This window comes from Eutrigla gurnardus, assembly GCF_963514095.1.
Source record: "Eutrigla gurnardus genome assembly, chromosome: 10".
Classification (NCBI taxonomy): Eukaryota; Metazoa; Chordata; class Actinopteri; order Perciformes; family Triglidae; genus Eutrigla; species Eutrigla gurnardus.
This window is the reverse complement of record NC_139924.1, coordinates 21,224,393-21,232,242: the sequence shown is the minus strand read 5'-3', so window position 1 is coordinate 21,232,242 and position 7,850 is coordinate 21,224,393. Positions and strand designations below refer to the sequence as shown.

The 7,850-nt window shown below is 39.1% G+C and overlaps 1 protein-coding gene across 1 annotated transcript in view; it reads left to right on the top strand.

The window, feature by feature from the left end:
• Nucleotides 1–7,850, top strand: part of farsb (phenylalanyl-tRNA synthetase subunit beta) — a 387,447-nt gene that overhangs the window by 366,383 nt on the left and 13,214 nt on the right. The gene's annotated exons all lie outside the window — the stretch shown is intronic.

Genomic DNA, 7,850 nt, shown 5'->3' with positions numbered 1-7,850 from the left:
ATGTAAGCATGCAGCATATTTTGCTATCCAGGAAGAAAAAAAACTTTGTGTAACATTGTGTTCTCATATAAAAAAATAAGACAAAATACATTTTTTTGAATTTTTTTCTGGCATTTATTGGAAAACAGATGCAGAACATCACCGGGGATAATGTAAAAAGGCTCGAATTCATCTTGAAAGGATGTTTTCTCAAAATCTCATACTCATAGCCATATTCCACACCAAACGTCTAAGTTTCATTTGTATAGATATTGTGAATGTTTTAACAGAGGGGTTTGCTCATATCCTTCATAGTCTGATTTATAGAACATTATCTTCCTAAAATCATGGCAACAAATTACTTTTGTCAATATTGATAGTGTTTTCTGATTATGAAGTGATTAAAAAGACATCTCCAAATACCCTCTGTAAAAAACATTGACTCTAATATAAAATTGAACATCAATTTGAACCTGCCTTCATCCAATGTTCAGAGATTTTTTCAAAATTCATACAAATGAACACATTTAATAAGACAATGCTTTATTTTATACATTTAAAAAAACTTGTAACATAAAAAGTTCAACTGGGGAAGCTTCATGCAACATCTTGTGTCTCCCCCTTAAACATAAACACTGGGGTAAAGTTTATGTATCTTTATTTTACTGATCTACCGATGCTTTTATGGAAGTTTAGTTTGTTAAACCTCTTGCAGTCTTCTGGATTTGCAAATGTGCAGCTTTAAAGTTATGAGATGAGTGGTGAACTAAGAGCCTGATCCTCCCAGGCTGAGTGTCCTGCAGCACGGCTGTCTGGTTGCTATAATCAGTGTCAGCCTGCCTGCAGCACATCGCTGTCTGCTCATGTGGTTAGCAAAGAGCCACTGAGTTTACTCACACTCAGCCTCGGTCAGAGCCAGACACAGAGATGTGATTCAATGGTTACTAACCCGCACTGTGTCACAATGCATCCTTAGTCTGCTCACCTGGTTGAATCACAGCTAAATGAAATAAATATAATTATAGCACATACTAAGATAATTTAAAAATACAACATTTCTTATTTTCAGGTAAAGAACCTAGTCATATTATATTCCATTGCTGCCAATCATCCCCCTAAATGAGACACTGCTCCTTAACATTTTGAAAATGTGTCATCACTCATGATATGACATTGTTTTGTACAGATTAAACTAATTCTATAACACTGTAATTAGTGAGCTTTAGAGGTGTTGGTAAGCTGATTTTGTTTGGACAGAGCCGGGCTAGCTGGTTCCCGGTTTCCAGTGAGCTATAGGCAAACTGTCTGCTGGCTCCAGGGTCACATTGAACAGGCAGAAGCCCTGGAGATCTAACTCTCTAGTACCATTTTGTTGCCTATATGTCATTCGGCAACTTTGTCCCCTACAACATTTTGTTTTTAAATGCGTTCTATAAATTAATCGATTTGACTACAGCTATGAATGGTGAAATAAGAACCCAAAACATCTTCCAATTTGTAACAGTAAGTCTTGTTGCGTGATTGTCACTTTGAAGAAATAACGTTGCCCCTGATTGGCTCCAGTGTGCTCTTGCATTTAAAGAAGGGTCAAAAACTCCTGCCAAGTCTGTGATTAACGATGATTGAATCAGGCATCCCAACAGGAAGCTCTCAGGCCCTCCTCAGTAATATCTGAAGGTACGGCAGTCATATGAGCCGAGCTAGCTGAACGTGCAACCACTTAACTTGACCTCTTTCCTCCAAGTCCCCTCTGCAACAATGTAAGTCATGCGACGGGGGATGATGGGGATGATGTGGGTTATTGGGAATGGCATGTCTGTGCATGTGGATGCATTTTTGTTGCCATGTGCCACCAACTGATTTAACTTGAGGAAACATACGAGTGTGTAATACGTCCGCGACACTGCTCAAAGCATGACCTTTGCAAAGTCAATGCTGCGTTAATAGAATTTTGAGAGAATCCAAATCACGCTCGGCAGCCACACGTGTGCGTCTGAACGTCATGAGATCTGCATCAATTCTAACAGACTGCAGCCAGTGCGTGCCTGATAGCTGTCTTTTTCCACATAATCACGAGGTCCATGGCTGAATGGAGGAGAGTATATAACCAAATCCTCGTTACACTAATATCATGTGTTCTTGGGTGTATACTTTCATTTCTAAAAAGTTAAATAAAAGCATCACCACAGCATTCAATTGATGTGCAAAACAGCAAGGACTTTTCCAACTTTACAACATAAGACGTTGTAAATGTCCCCCTTTGTTTTCCCTGGTGCAATGTCTGTTAATGCAGTAGCAGACAGAACAACTTGGACCAGAGCTGTTGCCATACCAACAGAATGGCAACGTAAATGTCGATACCAATCCTCTCGGTGAAGAAGTCCAGATTGTGGAGACCTACAAATATTGGGACAGTGTTTGATTGTCATCTTAAGTTTGATACCGAATCTACTGTGAAACGTGAACAACAGAGAATCCACTTGATGATCTGTTGGTTTAATGGATTAACCATTAAGGACAAGAACAGCCTTAATAGTATTGTTACTGTTTGTTCCAAAAGCATTGGAGTCAAGCAAGGAGACTTGTGCTCCCTCTGGGAAATTCAGGTTCAAAAGAAGGCAAACAATGTTCTCAGCCAACCTGACCACGTTTTGTCTCGTCTGTTCTCTGTGATGCCTTCAGGTGCCGTTATCATGTTCCTCTGGGGAAAACCAACAGATATTCCAAATCTTTTATTTCTTCTGCCATCAGGCTGCTAAATTCATACAGTAGCTATTTTAAATGATGACTTTTTAGTGTGTGTTGTTGACCTGTGCATATTTGACACAATGCTGATTGTTTGTTGATGTTGTTTGTGTGACTCAGGACGAATTGCCCTTCTTGGGACCAATACAGTTGTCTGAAACTGAATCTGTGCCTTGTACTGTATTACTTTGCAATACTGGTCCAAATTTGATTTTGTCCAATATTAAAGTTTATGCCCAAATATGTGCAAAACTAATGATATTGCCATCAGCCTCAGCAACTTAGCAAATGCATGCTAATACGCTAAAGTAGTATATGGTGCTAACCTCCTACAAACAGAGAAGTGGGTGGTGAAGGATTAATGCTTGTAAAAAAAATAGGGTTGTTATATTAATAAGAGTTAGTGCATATTTAACATATATTTACACATTTAATACTACAGAAGATGTGAAGAGATCATGAACTCTCTCAATTCTACCTCCTTTATACTACTCCACTACAATTATTGTACTATGCTGAATATTGTTCATAATCACTTAGCCCTGATATGGTCCCCACTCTCCTTAATAAACCACACCTTGTTCCAGGGTCTCTAAATCATTATTGGCCCCTAAAACCATGTTTCAAACGTAAAACATAGAGTTTAGTCTCAGCAACATTTAGCCCACATATTGTACACTAATCATTTTTAACATTTTCAATCTGCTTTCAGAGTCTGTCACTCAACTGAAACTGTTCTAACGTAACAAATGTTCTTCTGCTTACTGTTGATTCAGATTAGACTTCAATACTTCTATTACTAGATCTCAGTGCAACCATTACAGGAAAGTAAATTTGACATCAACAAGTGTTGTTGGCCTGGCTTTCCCATGGTAAATAAATGTCTTACGTAAAAATAACAGTATGCTTCCTTTTCTGATATTACATCAAAATGTTCTGATGAACCATGTCTCTCTTCTTGACCCTCCTCCCCTCCTTTCGTAATGTTTTGCCTCTTGGCTTAATTATATGCAGAGATGGAATTAATTTACACTGCTACGCTGATAATACTGAGCTGCATGTGCATGAAAGGCAGGTGATCATTAGAGGGCTGCTGTGAAATCTGGATGTCACATAATAAAAAAATGAGAGTGTATGTTGTACAACCACAGAAGGTAAGTTAGAATCTGAGAAGAGAACCAAGTGAATGAAAAGTGGACCCACGTTGGCCCACGTGAGAACAGCATGGCTAACTATAATCACTGACAGCTGCACTCACATGTGTCACGCACATAAAACCATGTGCCTTGAAACTGGTTAAAGTTTAACTATTATTTTCAGAATAGATTCACTTGTGTACATAAAAGACAACAAAACACAAGAGTTCATGACAACATAATCCCATATAATATCTGTTTTACATTCATGGAAATAAAACTGCATAACGATTAAATCAATTAATGCAAAGAGCAGGAAGGAAATTCATTTTTTATTTTTTATCAAGAAAGTTCAGTAGCCCAAATGGTCAACAAGGGTTGATCATTAATGTTGTGTTGACTTACCACATGTGAAAGAAAAACCTTGTAAAAGAGTGTAGACAGGTTGTATTTCTTCTTCAGCATTTCTAACCACACAGGCCTCATACATTGTTATTACGATGAAATAGAGCAATTCACATTTTTTGTTTCTATTGAAAGTGGTGTACATTGTGCAATATATTTGATTTTGTGGGTCTTTGAGTGAAAAATAACCAAATTCCTTCACTGAGTCCTCTTAGTGATGATGGCATAATATTATGATAATGGCAATAAAGAACTTGCCAGGGATTACTTCACAGTGAGGGATTCCCCAAATCAATTCCCTTTATAAGGGAGCACCCTAATATGGTCACCAAAACGCTACACATCCACTGTCTCTCCCTAATATAGAGGCAACAGGAGCCTCCATGTCTGACCCAAATGACACACTTCAGGTCAGGTGTATTCACAGGTTCAGCTGCTGATATAGATACAAGCTTGTTAGCATATCAATGATAACCTCGTCTAGGGAAACTGTTGAAAATAGCATGCAAGACATTGAAATTAAAACTACTAATTTGGTTTACTTAGCAAGAATGCATGACTTTTGCGGAACAGTGACAACTGTGGCTCCAAGTAAGAATGATCCTAAATGCTAAAACCTTACATTTGCCACAACATTACCCACCAAATCAAATGAGGGCTGTTGCAGCAGAAACACTGAGTTTATTCACTTAAAAAAAGTTTTCATGTCAGAAAGAATACTACTTTCAATAGTGTCACAGTCTTGCTTAAATAATTTGCAAGCGACGATGTTAAGCACCGAGAAAAACGCTGTACAACCTGATCCTGGTGGGTACAGCGTGCCCACATTGTCTGAAACCTGCTTTTGCTGCACTGTTTGTGCTCAGAGGCCAACCTAAAGCCCCAGAAAGAATGTTTGCTCTCAAAGTTCACTACTAACATTACTTGACTATTTACAGGCAGACCTGCATGGGAGACACCAAGATTTTTGGACTCTGTCTCAACGGCCAAAACAAACACCGAGCAAGTGGCCAAAAATACATGTCCTCCAGAAACACACACATCCCCTCTCAACTTGTCAAATACTGTACTTCGAATACAGACACTCAACTCCTTGGTTACATTGTACATGTCTAGGGCTCGTAAGCTACAGTCATGCTCACAAGTAACTGGTGTAAGGACAGATTTTTGGGAACATCTCCCTATGTTAAGTGATTCTGGTAGGAGTGATGTTGTAAGCTGTGTAAAGCATGGTGGACAACATTCTTGGTGTGAATCATAGTGCCTTAAATTTAAGAAAGCAAAGACTGAGTACACTAAAATGGGTTGAACTGCCAGCTCCTGTAGAGTTTTGGAGAGACACAGCAAACATTTTCCCCTTCGCGTGCTCAAGATTTGCCAATAAAGAGCCTGGCTGTGAGAGCAGGCCCGGTTACATAACAGTAGTAATAAGAACCAATGCGAAGAGAATCACAGCTTGACGAAGTAGGCTGAGGATATTGGTTGGAATGGCTCATCATTAGTTTGCACACTATTCAGGGAACACCGGGCCAAGCTGATTATCACTCAGAAGAGAGGTTGTTTAGCAGTGTTGTGTGTTGGTGGGCCTTTCTGCCCACTAATGTGGTCCAGACAAAGATATCTCAACAACATATCATGGATTGATAAAACCCTATTTAATTGTACAATCCTGACTTTTCTTTCAGTGACGCCAACAAACAGACGTTTTCGGCTGTTAATGAAATCGACAACCATTAAATGGATTGCCAAGAAATTTGGTACAGATGTCCATCGTTCCCAGCAGATCAACCCTAATTACTTTACTTTGCATCGAGCACCATAATCAGTGATAACATTTATTTTTGTCCACGTCTTGGATTTCTGATGAAATACCAGCAAAAAATACATTCCCAGTTTTGCTTTATGTTCATTTAACTCAAATAAGAATAGGTAGCCTTCTTAACACCAAATATGTTAGCATTACCACATTCAGTATGATAGCATCCTGATTTTAGCATTTACTTCAACCTGTATGTGAAGATGCATGTGAAAGTGTAGGATTTTGGTCATTGTCATCTTGCATTTTGGCTGTCGCCATCTTGGATTTTTGCACCCAGCGAGCAGAAGTGACCATATTTGGACTGGGGAGGAGGAGAGACAGGTGGATGTGATGAAGAGAAGCTGTAAAGTTAGCTTCATATTTCAAGGTAAACTTCACAGTTAAAGTAGGCCTAATCTTAATTACATTGGTAGCATGGAAGTAACGCCACGGTTATAATGTTGCAGCAGCGTTGCCATGGTAGCGGTGCCATTGTAGCAATCTGACACAATCACACAAGGTAGCCATTCTCTAAAGCATATGTTGTTTTGTCATCTATTTTACTATAAATGGCGCCGTAATTTACTAAATGAACACCATGCTGATCGTAGACTTGACACTAGCCATGGAGACCATAAACTCATGTTTACATTGTTTACTGAGGGAATAAATGAAGTGAGAATTGGGGCCATTTTCTCATAGACTTCCATGTGATCAGACTTCTTTTGGACTTATTTTCTTCCCCTGATCGACCGTTGAGAGAGAATGCAAATTTAAAGCACTTTCACATTGGCTTCACTACTCAGATTGCTGCCTGGGTCTGGCGCAATAAGGCATCCAAAAGAAATAAGCCATACACAAGGGCACACATAGATAAAATCAGGGCTTGGACCTTGTAGAGACAAAGTGCCCTTTTTCTGCATTATTTTTTTTTCTTAATAAACAGATACATTCCTGTTTTGGGTTTCCCTATATGTCTAACTTACTTGGCTCTGACTGCTTAATGAAGGCGATGCGAATGTCATGTGCATGCATTTCGATCCACGATGAAGATGATGTGGTACTACAGCAGCGTTTGTACAAGCAAATAATCAGATTGGTCCAAAACAAGTCAAGGTCGTTGACCTCAGCAGACTCGTGTCTTTTTTTTTTTTTCGCCTGTCAGTCAGACAGCGACTCGATTGCATGAGAGGCTGTGGCACATGATCTGGCCTAGTTGAGTTGCACGTGCCATTATAAAATTAAGTGGCGTATGGATTTTATTCCGCAGCCCAAAATTGGAAAACCTCATTTTCTGTGTATGTGGGAGTCTCAAGTCTAAATTCAACTCGCTCTTCCTTTTTTCTTGGACAAACACTCACATATAGCTTCCCATAGTAAATGCACAAAGAGCCTCTGTGTGAAATGCACCTAAATGGAATGAGGTCAAATCACTCTGTGTAGCAACTTTTTCCCAGTGTCTAACTTCATCATATCATGCGTGTCAAACATCAACTTAAGGGCTATTTACAAGTTGCAACAATTCGCTCTTTCTTTTAAAAAACGTTGTTATTCCTTCCATGAGAGAAGTCAGTACATAGATATTTTCCACCAATAAACTCGCAGACATTTGACAGTATTTCTGTGCCCTGTGGAGTAGACAAATCCGTGTGATTGGGTAACGCCACAACTCTGTTAAGCAATGAAGTGCAGGCAGCCTAATAGAAATGCTGATTGGTAAGTTATACACAGCTTCCTCGTGAAAGTCAAAATTTAAGTGATACATGTTCTCCACATGCTGTAGTGTA